Genomic DNA, 14,129 nt, shown 5'->3' with positions numbered 1-14,129 from the left:
GGTAAATCAGTGTGCTCACTTGGGTACATTTTATATTTCAATTAAAATTTGAGCCCTTGGCAAATTCCCATAAAATGACTGCTCCTATCTGGGAAAAAACGGATGATGGGTAAGAATGCACATCTCCAGTGTGAAGCAGAATTGTCTGTTTTGGTTGAAGTCTGGTATGCAAGGAAAGGATAACATCTGACATACACCATATCGAGTGTAAGAATGCTTTGTTTAGGCGTAGGCTGTGTATTGCACCGACTGACAGTGTTAGACTGTTGCTGGGCAGACAGATTGAAGATGAATTCCAATTTTCCATCACAGTTGCCCTTTAGCTCTGCTGAGCTTATGATCACAAACGCATAATACACTGTTGATTTTGCATACTTATTGCTATTTGTGCTGTGGGTTAAAAGACACAAAGAGCATTCTGAGGAACCACAGTCAAATGTTGTTCTTTTAATTTATTGATTATGCTGCTGTTGGCACGTGAACTTACCACATCACCACTAACTAACCATCTCAGGGCATGCCACATGGCAGTGATTGCACTTGCCCCACATCCACAGACATTGACATTTGACATGTAGTAGCCTCACCATATCATCAGGGCACATCTCTGATCCACTCAGTATTTGCTTCTGCGTTTTAAAGCTGCACTTCAGGGTGCAATCACATCTTTCATTGCAATGTTGCTGAAAGGACACTTTGCACACAAAGACAGGCACCCAGTTCTCAGACTGGAGCAGGGTGCATCTCAGGATTCCTCACTTGCCCTTTTTGGAGCCACTCAATTAATACCTCCTTGGATGCTCGTAACATCCCTGCCTTGCACTTTCTTGCTTTGGTCTCTTAAACAGACCTTAAAGGCTCACTGTAATTCTGTCTTATCTTGCTGTCCAAAACAGACAAAGAGCCAGGCAGCTTGTGATAGTTGTCAGCAGTCATCAATCAAAGGGGTAGACAGTTTACTGTGCGGCACTGTGCTATCACAATGTCACACTGACAGAATGAGCCAACAGCCTATGGAGCAAAAGCACTGTATGTGCACCAAACAAATGACCATGTCTCCGAGTTGAAGGGAAGTAGTAACCCAGTTTAGTTTAAAATTACACATGAATCCTAGTGGCCTTATTGGAGCCTGACCTGCATGCTTCAATAGGATCCTGTTGACTAGGAATGTACGGTTGCTGTAAGCATTTTAAAGTTGCAGTTGGCCACCTTGGGTACGAAAAGTGTATAAAAGCCCCTTGCTACATTTTAACTCGACCATGTCTGGTTTCTCCTTCTTAGTAAGACTGAGAATGGTGGTGGGGTAACAAACTGATGGTTGTGTTAAAATTAAGACCGACATCTCTTTCTCTTGACAACCATAGGAACGGAAGTCATTTTGCCTCTGGAGCCTATTCTGCCATTTAATGAAATTCATGTCCAATTTGCCTTTGTCCTCATCACAGTTATCACAATTAAAACCGTCGTGAAAGAAACTCTCTTGTTAAATATTTTGTTCTGGGATTGTACAGAATGGAGTTGACCTTTACATTTTCACAAATAAGAAGTAACTGAATATAATTGCCAAGAACAGGGTGGTAGAATTTAAAACTGAATTCTTTAAATTGAGTCAGTAGATTTAATTAAATTCAATCAACAAATTAAAAGTAAATGAGCTGAAATATACCTAAAGGTTAGGAACATATTGATGAGATTTAATTACGAACACCAAAAACTTATATTTTAATTATTTTCTTTTGAAACAGTTACTTTTTATTTGGAAATCAATACTTCTTAAACTTCCCAATTCCTTGGACTATTGGAGTAATGTTACTCTTAACTCAGGGAGAAAATTGGACCAATTAGTCATCGGTATTTTTGCTGAGGAAATGGCACATACGTTTCACTTCACAGCCCCTCACCAAATATGCACAGACCTTGAGGGCTCTTCTAACACAGTGTAGTGCCCCTACATCTGGCCTAGAAGTTCACGTTAAGTTGCATGTGCCCTTAATATATGTCATAACATGTCTGAACACATTGATCAAAATAACTGCACCTGTCTCTGAGCAGAGATTGATCTAAGCCGGAATCTGATCCAGTGTGACACACTTAACAAGATCGCCTTGACACCTTTAAAACAAACAAAGCACCCAACAGTGAAGCCCCATTGACCAATCAAACTGAAGGATGTTGACTGAACCACATACAGTCTAAACTAGGAAGTTGTAATTAGATTCAAGTCATGTACAGAAACCTGAATAAAAAGTGCTAAACACAAAGAGGAAAAAAAACTGAATTTTTTAAAGGAAGACCTCTAACACTGAATTAATTTTGAAGGAATAAAAATGCATGTCCTTACAATTAAAATTGCCGGGTCGGAGAGATTGCTGGAAGTAATCATCAGCTGTTTAGAAATGTATCACCTCTTGAATGGACCAGCCCTATTTCTTTCTGGCAATGGGAAAAGATAAGGCTGAAGATTGTTGCAGTGACGCCCACATTCCTTGAGTGAGTAAAAAAATCGGAAATTAATTTATAAGAATTCCAAGTTCTGGTCGTTGGATGCCTTCCAGTTTGGAGTCTGTCAGCAAGGACTGAAGGGCTAGGCACCTCCAATAGCAACTTCTTGATGTCCACATTTAAACATAGTTAAAAATCACACGACACCAGGTTATAGTCCGAAAGGTTCATTTGGAGCACCGCTCCTTCATCAGGTGAATCATGATATTTAAACATATTTGTGTGGTTGATAGATGTTGCTATCTGATTTTCCTTGTATTGATGGCAAGGGTAGATAGTCTCTTGTTATTCTCTGTGCAAATAAATAAATTCCAACAAATATGTAATTTGAAACATTAATGATATTATAAAACGTCTACAGGGCAAAGAGGGCTCCATAGGTAGAAAGTGGTTCTGCATTTTCTCTCCACTTTATAAACTTGCATTCATATACATTGGTGAGGACAGGAAACTGGACATGTGAGCTGGCCTTAACTGTATGAGCTGCCTGAGAATGTTTGAGCTTTGTGTGGTTGATGATAGTAGAGAACAGCAGTTCTGATGGGTGAAAATTACCAAACTGGGACTTAACTTGGTCAGGATATTCAATGTTCTGAGTTGGGATGATTAAGCAATGTCTTGTAACTGTTGCATCTTCTGTATGGGAAATTTTACAACTGTCCAAACACATCCAAAGGCAAATGGAATTTAATATAGTACCGTAAACAGCCTGGTTGCAACCCATTTTCCCTCCATGCATCTAGTTTGACAGGCACTTTGAAATTTATGTTGCAAAATGGATAAACATGATACTCCCAAGATGCAATGTCAAGGCTTTATTAATCTTTATGCATATCTGATTGATCGCCCTTTTATATTCTGGTGCTGGAGATGCATTTGATCGTTTTTTGTTCTAGGTAGATGAAGTAGTCTCCAGGGTAGCTGAATTTACTGCATTGTGAAAGAGCCAACTGGCTGGAATTTCAAGCATGTTTGTAACCCGCGGTGTGTGACTAATTGTTTTTCTGAGGTACAGGACATGTAAAGGAATAATATCTGAAGCAGTAAAAATATATCATTTGAAAACTCGAATGCTTTCTAGTAATATCCTTGGGTAGGCAATGTTAAGATAATGGCCTTGCCCATTGTTACACCTTCTCCAGGAAGGTCCTGAAGAAGGGTCACTGGACCCGAAACATTAACTCTACTTTCTCACCACAGATGCTGCCAGACCTGCTGAGTTTCTCTTGCTATTTCTGTTTTAATGTTTTACATGATAACCACTACCTCATCTTTCTTAATGTTGACATGCCTTAGATCATCAGCAAACCCTCTCCAATGTATTATCATCCATGTTTTTCTCCTTGGTGAATAACAATGTGAAACACTCATTAACAACCTCATTCACTTCCTCTGACTCCATATATAAATTCCCTCCTCTGACCTTGAATGGAGCTGCCCTTTCCCCAGTTACTCTCTTGCTCCTAATATAAATATAAAATGCCTTGGGTTTCTCCTTAATTTTACTTGCCAAGGACATTTTATGGTCCTGTCTAGCCTTCTTAATTTCTTTCTTAAGTTCTTTTCTGCTTTTATACCCCTGGGGGGCCTTGTTTGTGTTTTGTTTCCTAAACCTTATATATTCTTCCTTTTTCTGTGGAAACAAACTTACAGTATCTCTTGTTATCCAAGGTTCTTGAATCTTATTTTTCAACCTCACAGGAACATGCTGGTCCTGAAATCTGGTCAATTGCCTTTTAAAAGACACCAACATGTCAGATATGGCTTTACCTTCAAATAGTTGCCCCCAATCTATTTTCCTGCTTGATACTGTTGTAATTTGCCTTCCTCCAATTTAGCACGTTTAACTGACGTCCAGTCTTATCCTTTTCTATAACCATCTGAAAACTTATGGAATTATGATCACTGTTCCCAATATGCTCCCCCACTGAAACTCAAACCACTGGCCAGGCTCATTCCACAATACCAGGTCTAACACAGCCCCTTCCCTCACTGGACTATCTACATATTGATTCAAGAACCCCTCCTGGATTCACCTTACAAATTCTGCCCTAAGTCCCTGGTACTAAGGGAACCCTAGTGAATATTGGGGAAATTAAAATCACCCACTACCACAGCTTGGTGTTTTTACACCTTTTCATGATCTGCTTACAGATCTGTTCCTCTAATTCCTGCAGGCTATTGGGAGGCCACAGTATGACCCCATCATAGTGATTGCACCTTTCTTATTCTTAAGCTCTACCCATATGGCCGCACTGGATGAGCCCGCTGAGATATCCTCTCTTAATGCAGGCATGATATTCTCCTTTATCAGTGATACAAATTCTCTGCCCCTTTTACATCATGCTCTATCATACCTGAAACATCGAAACCCTGGAATGTTGAACTGCCAGTCCTGCCCTTCTCTCAAACAAGTTTCTAGAATGGCACTAGCAAACCTCCCTGCTGGGATATTAGTGCCCCTCCAGTTTAGGTGCACCCCGTCCTTCTTGTACAGCTGCCTCCCTCCCTGGAACAGATTCCAGTGATCCAGATATCTGAATCACTCCTTCCCATACCAGCTCTTTAGCCACACATTCAATTATATGATTCTACCTATTTCTGATCTCATTACCATATGGCACAGGGAGTAATCCTGAGATTACAACCCTAGGGATCCTGCTTTTCAATTTCCCACTAACTCTTTAAATTCTCTTTGCAGGACCTCATTTCTCTTTCTGCCAATGTCATTGGTACCAATATGGACCTACCTCTGGCTCCTCATGCTCCCACTCCAGAAAATCCTGTGACTGCGCAGAGACATCTTTGACCCTGGCACCAGGGAGGCACACATCATGGCTACCTGTGCCCCTTACTATAGAGTCTCCTATCTTTACTGCTTGCTGACACTTCGACCCTCCCTGCTGTACAACAGTGACAGTCATGGTGACACTGATCTGTCTGCTGCTTTCCCCTGAGAGGCCATCATCCCCAGCAGTATTCAAAATGGTGTACCTGTTTGAGAGGTTGGCCACAGAGTACTTTTGCACTGCCTGGCATCACTTGCTCATCTTCCTGGTGGTCACCCAATTCTTCTCTGTCTGTGTAGTCCTTCCTGGCTGTGTGACCAGCTCATTAAATGTGCTATCCATGACATTCACAGCCTAATGGATGCTCCAAAGTGAGTTCATCCACAGCTCCAGGTGCTCCATGCAGCAAATCAGGAGTTGCAGCTGGATACACTTCCCGCATACATAGTCACATGGAGACGAGAGTGGCTCTGATTTCCAACATACTGTGGGAGGAGCATTCCATTAGGATGAGTTCTCCTGCCATTTTATACTTTATCAACTACAGACAATAATTTAGGAACCAATTACACACCCTTTTATAAGACCATAAGAACCAGGAGCAGGGGTAGGCCATCTGGCCCTTCAAGCCTGCTCCGCCATTCAATAAGATCATGGCTGGTCTTTTTTGGACTCAGCTCCACTTACCCACACTGTACTATTCCTGTACTGTTCAAAACATTGTCGATCTTAACTTTAAAAACATTTACTGAAGTAGCGTCAACTACTTCACTGGGCAGGGGATTCCACAGATTTACAACCTTCTGGGTGAAGAAGTTCCTCCTCAATTCAGTCCTAAATCTGCCCCCTAATTTTGAGGCTATGCCCTCTTGTCCTAGTTTCACCTGCCATCCTCTCTACTTCTATCTCATCTATTCCCTTAATAATGTTATATGTTTCTGCAAGATTCCCCATCATTCTTCCAAATTCCAATGAGTATAATCCCTGTCTACTCAGTCTCTCCTCATAATCCAACCCCCTCAACTCTACTACTTACCAAAGTACAGTTCCTGAAGATTGTGTTTAAACATTTTTAAGGATTCCTTCTGAATCATCACATCTTGAGTGAATTATAGGTACCTGGTTGCACATCAGCAGCTAATAAGTTTCCAGGCAAACTCAGTATGATAGATTCCTATGTGAAAATTTAGAAGAAAAATGTTGACACATACTTGGACACTATGGGGCAACTTTACCAATGCCAATCCACCTAATCTGCATATCTTTTGAATGTGGGAGGAAACCAGAGCACTTGGCAGAAACCCACACAAGCACAGGGAGAACGTGCAAATCCCACACAGACGGTTGCCCATGGCTGGAATCGAACCTGTGTCCCTGTTGCTGTGAGGCAGCAGTGCTAACCACTGAACCCCAAAGAATTATTTTGTAGGGAATCCCAGCATGACTTAATTTCAATGATGTGATGATGCATAAATGAGAAGTAATATTTAAACAGTATCAAGATAAGAAAGCATAAATTAGTAATCAATATCAATAAGATATATAGAAAGAGGGGATAAAGGTATGAGAAAAGAAAGGGGAGTAAAACTTGAGGCAATTGAGGAAGAGGAGTTAACCATCAAATAAGAACACGAGTAGGAGAAGTCTGCCCAGTTCCTCCAGTTGTTCTGTCACTTAATAAGAGGATGGTTCATCTGATCTTAACTCCATCTACATGCCTTGGCCTTTTGCTACAAGATATGGGAGCAGAATCCAAGTATGAATATGTATATGCTTAATGAAACTCATGATAGCTCTACTGTTAATTATGCGGTGCTGTAATTTCCAGTCATGACATTACAAAAGGTTACAAACTGTAATACCCTGTGTTAATCGCAGGGTGCTGTAAAATTTAGTAATGATGTCACCAAGGCATATAAACTAGAATTCCAACAGTGAGTCATGCCATCGCTGCAATGTCCAACAGCCAGCCTGGCAGAGAGCTGACAGTCCACAGCTGGTGACCCATTTTAAATTTATTTTCTGCAAAAGAAAAATCAGCAGCAGCAGGGAATATTATATCAATAGCAAAAACAATCAGAGAGTGAATTAAAAGTTTGTGAAACAACCTTGGATTTCATGTGGTCTTTATTAATCACCCAATGCTTGCTTCTGATGTCATTTGAATTTAGAATGATATCCTCATATATCAGTCAGGCCTGGGAAACTGTGACATTTCTCAGTGTGGATTAGGTGGTAACCAGCTGAAATTTGCTTCCTTTTGACTGAACATCCTCCCTACTCAATTTTCAAATGAATTGTAAGTGGACCGAAAGAAATCCCTTACTGAAACAGGAGGAATCTCATTAAAATATTTAATTTGGGGTTCAATGCCACATAAATTAGAATTCTAATCTTCCACTGGGTGGTGTGTTACTGAGAACTGAGGGGCTGAATCTCTGCTGGCTGTTTTTCCAAATGCTCCTATCCATATAAACGAACACTTTGGAACAGGAGTTGTCCATTCAGCCTCTTTAGCCTGCTCTATTAACCAATAACTTCCGACATGGTGGCCCTAACTCGACATACCTGCCTACCTCCTAAATAATACTGTCTCTTTCCTGAGTGAAGGATCCGGGAGAAAGTGAAGACTGCAGGTGCTGGAGATCAGAGTCAAAAAGTGTGGTGCTGGAAAAGGATGAAGAGCTTATGCTCGAAACGTCGACTGTCCTGATCCTCAGATGCTGCTTGACCGGCTAAGCTTTTCCAGCACTACACCTTTTGATTAGAGAAGGATCCATCCAGCTTTTCCAATGATATTCCTCCCCTTGATGATGCCTCCATATTCCTCAAGTTTAATGGAGCTTCCTCTTTGAGGAGCTACGTTTGATATTGTGGGACCACAAGGAGACAAACAGGAAGCTGGAAGAACACAGCAAGCCAGGCAGTATCAGGAGGTGGAGAAGTCAACTTCTCAGGTATAACGCTTCTTCAGGACTGGGACCAGTCAGATTTTCACAAGGCCCTGGAGAGTGGGCTATCTATCACTACTCATTCTGTGCTGATAGCTCATGGATGTTAATCTTTTGTGGACTGATTGTGAAAATTCTCTGGGCCTCAGGTTAGATTTACGTTTTAAGGATACTGGTTAAGCTTTGTTTAAATTGGCCGTGGCAAGAAGCTGACAATCCTCAGAACTTACTATCACCGGTTTGCAAAAAACAATCCGAGTGTGGCTCAGAATGAGAGCAATTGCCATGCAGTCAAAGTATATGATGAGGCTAAAAACCTGTTCAGAACAAGACCATCAACTGGGGAATTCCCAACTGGAAAAGGATTTGTCTTTGTCAGATTGAATCCAATGACCCTGCAGTCAACATGACTAACTAGATTGCAACTAGATGTGTTACATCACTCTGTATTGTTTTCAAGTTTAACTATTTTGTCAAGAAACCTGTAGGATTTATGGTGAAATGTCAGTTGTGATTCTCAGCTCTTGGATGTCACAAATTGGCCAGCTTCAGAATGGAGATCAAAAAAAAATTGACACAAGGAGCCAATCAGAGGAAAAGGGTCTGTATATCACGGAGGATTTACTGAACAAGCATGTAACAGGCAAAATCAAGGTTTCAGAACCACACAAAGAAATATGCAGAGAGAAGAATCAAGTGGGAAGATGGCAGGGTGGATGATCAACACTCCTTCAAAGTCATGGTTAATGAAAGCCACATGATTTAGGGCCCATCCAGTTTAATTGCAGAATGGGGAGGAAAGGATTAGAGTTGGAAAAGATGGAAGCCTAAAAGGCCAATGAGAGGAATGCAAATGTGATCTGCCTAATGGCAAAATTATAGCACGAGAAAGAGACATTATTGAATAATTATTAGGAATTCAATACAGTGAATTAGAAGACCATAAGGCAGAGGAACAGAAGTAGACCATTCAGCCCATCATTACTATTCTACCATTCAATGAGATTATGGTTGATCAGATTATCCTCAACTCTACTTTCTTGCCTTTTCCCCATAATCCTTGTCCTTTTAACGATTAAAAATCTGTTTATCTCAGACTTGAATTATTTAACAACCCAGCCTTAATAGCCCTTTGTGGTAAGGAGTTGCACAGATTGACAACCAGCTGACAGAAAAAGCCCTTCTCAGCTTTGCCTTAAATGGGTGCCTCTGAGATTATGCTGTCTGGTCCTGGACTCGACCAAATGGGAAAATAACCTCTATGCAGTTACCCTGTGAAGTCCTTAAGACTCATATGTGCTTCAATAAGGTCTCCTCTCATTCTTATAAATGTCATTAAGTACAAGCCCAACCCACTCAACCTTTCCTCATGAAAAAATCCCTTCCTGTTGCCGATCAATCTAGTAAAGCTTTTCTGGGCTGCCTCCAATGCCGGTATATCTTTCCATTGCTAAGAGGTCCAAAACAATTCATGGTATTCCTGCTATAGTCTGACTAGTCTCTTGGAAAGCTTTCGCAATACCTCCCTATTTTTATTCACCATTCATGCTCCAGGACTCTGAAGTCCCTCTGTATGCCAGCTTTCTGAATTAATGTTTCAGTTACAGTTGATTGACCCTGATTTGGCTTACATATAGCCAACTCCAATGTAATTGACTCTTAATTGTCTATAGGGTAATTAGGAATGGGCAACAAGTGCTGCCTAGCCAGTGATGCCCACATCCTAAGAATAAGTGAAACAAATAATCCTGTGAAATGGGAAATAATCATATAACCAACAGTACAAATGGAACAAAGAACAAAGAAAATTTACAGCCCAGGAACAGGCCCTTTGGCTCTCCAAGCCTGAGCCGATCCAAATCGACTGTCTAAACCTGTTGGTCAATTCCTAAGTATCTGTATCCCTCTGCTCCCCACCTACTCATGCATTTGTCCAGACTCATCTTAAATGAATCTACCGTGCCTGCCTCTACCACCTCTGCTGGCAACGCATTCCAAATGCCCACCACCCTCTGTGTGAAGTACTTCTGCGTGTATCCCCCCTCTCACCTTGAAAGCGTGACCTCTCGTTATTGAATCCTTTACCCTGGGAAAAAGCTTGTCTCCATCCACCCTGTCTATACCCTTCATGATTTTGTAAACCTCTAACAGGTTCCCCCCTCAATCTCCTTTTTTCTAATGAAAATAAACCTAACCTACTCAATCTTTCTTCATAGCTAGCACTTCCATACCAGGCAACATCCTCGTAAACCTTCTCTGCACCCTCTCCAAGCGTCCACATCCTTTGGTAATGTGGCAACCAGAACTGTACACAGTATTCTAAATGCAGCCGAACCGATGTCTTGTACAATTTTAACATGACTTGCCAGCTCTTATACTCAATACCCCGTCCAATGAAGGCAAGCATGCTATATGCCTTCATGACCACTCTATCCCTTCTTGACCACTCTATCCAGCTGTGACAATAATGCAAAGTTGTGGTTAGATGTTGGGTCAAATCATAATTCTAGGCTAGGAGAAAGGAAAACCTAGAGGAGATTTCCATTGTTCCTGAAAGTGGAGAATGGAGATCAGATACAATCAGGACTTCTGTTAGAGAGTCTATTTGGGTTGAACACCAAGGGATCTATACAGAGCATGAGACCAGATGTGAAAGAAACTGGGGGGGAGGGGTGTGTGGATGATCCAAGCAACCACTTCCCAGAGAAACAAAGCCTGAGGATCATTCATACCTCCCATTATTTGGAGGGCCAGTGTGTAGCTTGGTTACTAGTCTTATGTTATGATAGTGTGAAGTCTCAGTGCTTTTGAACAGCTACAGTTTTTGCAGAAGAGAAACTCAGCAACTGAGGGAGGAATGGCGGATGATATTTGGGCCTGGAAGTGTGTTAGTTATCAGCTTAAAATGAGGATTTGGAATACACAGACTTGGGATAGGAAGGCAAGTCCATTGGTATGGGCTGATCAATGATATGGCTGGCCACTGTATTTAATCTGGTGATGCAGCAGGTAAACAGTATGGATTTAGAAGTAGTAAGGGAAAAGAAAGAATCAGGGATTTTGTGAGGATCAGGTTATGACCATACATTTACAAAATCTAGGCACACACTTCGAGGAGAAAGAGAGGCAAGGGAGGAAGGGGAGTGGCATTTTTGATTAGGGAAAACATTACTGCTGTACTTAGAGTGGATATTAATGGGGGATTGTCCAGTGAAGCTATATGGTTGGAACTGAGAAATAAGAAGGAATTGATCACCTTGATGGGATTGTACTATAGGCCCCCTCACCCAAAACTGAGGAGCTACTTTGTAGGGAGATCTCAGATATATGTAAGAATAATAGGATTGTTTTAATTTTCCAAACAGGGACTGGGACTGCCATTGTGTTAAGGGCTTGGATGGTGAGAAATTTGTTAAATGTATTCAAGAAAATTTTCCTTATCAATATGAGAAGAAGCAAAACTTGACCTTCTCTTAGGAAATAAGGCAAGGAAAGTAACTGAATTATTAGTGGGGGAGCATTTTTGGGACCAGTAATCATAATTCTATTAATTTTGAAATAGTTATGGAAAAGAATAGGCCTTTTATAAAAGTTAAAGTTCTTAATTGGAGTAAGGCAAATTTAGACAGTATGTAACACTAACTTTCAAGAGTTGATTGGAGTAGTCTGTTCACAGGTGAAGAGATGACTGGCAAGTGAGAGGCTTTCAAATGTGAGGTAACAAGAGTTCAGAGTATTGTATTCCTGTTACTGTGAAGGTGAGGCTGATAGGGATAGGGTACAATAGATGATTAGAGATATTGAGGCTCTGGTCAAAAATAAAGGTATGGATGTAAGTTTGCTCGCTGAGCTGGAATGTTCATTTTCAGATGTTTCATCACCATACTAGGTAACATCATCAGTGAGCCTCCAGTGAAGCACTGATATTAGTGACCCGTTTTCTATTTATGAGTTTAGGTTTTCTTGTGTTGGTGATGTCATTTTGTGTTCTTTTGCTCAGAGGGTGGTAAATGGGGTCCAAGTCGATGTGTTTGTTGATAGAGTTCAGGTTGGAATGCCATGCTTCTAGGAATTCTCATCCGTGTCTCTGTTTGGCTAGGATGGATGTGTTGGCCCAGTCAAAGTGGTGTCCTTCTTCATCTGTATGTAAGGATACTAGTGAGAGTGGGTCATGTCTTTTTGTGGCTAGTTTTGATGTTCATGTATCCTGGTGGCTAATTATCTGCCTGTTTGTCCAATGTAGTGTTTGTTACAGTTCTTGCAAGGTATTTTGTAAATGACATCAGTTTTACTTGTTGTCTGAATGGAGTCTTTCAAGTTCATTAGCTGCTGTTTTAGTGTGTTGGTGAGTTTGTGGGCTACCATGATGCCAAGAGGTCTGAGTAGTCTGGTAGTCATTTCTGAGATGTCTTTGATGTAGAGGACGGTGGCTAAGGTTTCCAGACATGTTGTATCTGCTTGTTTTGATTTGTTGCTGAGAAATTGGCAGACTGTGTTCATTGGGTACTTGTTCTTTTTGAATATACGGTATAGGTGATTCTCCTCTTCTCTTCGTGGTTTCTCTGTGCTGCAGTGTGTGTTGGCTCATTGAAATAATGTTCTAATGCAACTTTGTTTGTGGGTGTTGGGATGATTCCTTCTGTAATTCAGTATTTGATCCGTATGTGCTATTTTCCTGTAGACGCTGGTTTGAAGTCCCCCATTAGCTGTTCGCTCTACTGCGACATCTAGGAATGGCAGTTTGTTGTTGTTTTCCTCCTCTTTAGTGAATTTTATGCCAGTAAGGATATTATAGATTGTCTTCAAGGTATCCTCTAATTTGTTTCATTTAGTGATGACAAAGTGGTGTCTTTGATGTGTTCAGGAATTATTGGGTGGAGTGGATGGAGTAGTGTGTGTCTTCTACTAAGTGTTTTAGTCATTGGTGTAGCTTCTTGGCTAATCTGTACATTGGTGTTCCAGGTAATAAGACTGTGGGTCTGAGGGGAGCTCCTGTTTGTGAATTTTAGATGATCCATATAAGCGTGGTGTGTCGGATCCATCTGGTTTCATTTTTTGGATGTCTGTCTTATTTAATTGTCCAGATTTCTGAAGTTGTTTGAGTAGGGCAGTGATTTGGTTCTCTAATTGTGGGGTCGCGTCTATGACCACCTGTTGGTAAGTGTCGAACCTTCCAGCTCAGCGAGCAAACTTACATCTAGAACCTCAACCTGAGCTAAAAGTCTTCTCAAAGCTCGCTAATATGTTAGGTATAGACAACTGGGATCAAATGAAACTCTTGAAGTGTATAAGGAGCATTCTTAAAAGGGAAATCAGGAGGGCAAAAAGGGACTATGAGATAGCCTTGGCTGGTGAGGTTAAAGATAATCCAAAGAAATTCTACAAGTACATTAACAGCAAAACAGCAACTAGGAAGAGAATATGGCTCCTTAAAAATCAATGAGGTTGTCTAAATGTGGAACCATAGGAGATGGGAGAGATACTGAACAAATATTTCACATCAGTGTTTACTGTGGAGAAAGACATGGAGGGTAAGGAACTAAGGAAAATATCTACTGATGTCTTCAAAACAATTCACATTACAGAAGAGGAGGTGCTGGAGGTCTTAAAAACATAAAGGCAAATAAATCTCCAGGACCTGATCAAGTGAATCCAGGACACTACGGGAAGTTAGGGAAGAAATTGTTCGGCACCTAGCCGAGACATTTATATTATCCATAGCCACGGATGAGATAATGGAGGACTAAAGGGTGGTTCATGTTGTGCCTTGATTTAAGGAAGGCTGTAAGGAGAAGCCTGGGACCTATAGACCAGTGAGACTGACATTACTGGTGGGTATGTTGTTGGAGGGGATTCTAAAAGATTGGATTTACATGCATTTGGAGAG

This window comes from Chiloscyllium plagiosum, unplaced genomic scaffold (assembly GCF_037043375.1).
Source record: "Chiloscyllium plagiosum isolate Xiang-an unplaced genomic scaffold, Cpla_swu_hap1 HiC_scaffold_31, whole genome shotgun sequence".
NCBI lineage: Eukaryota > Metazoa > Chordata > Chondrichthyes > Orectolobiformes > Hemiscylliidae > Chiloscyllium > Chiloscyllium plagiosum.
This window is presented reverse-complemented; position numbering follows the sequence as displayed.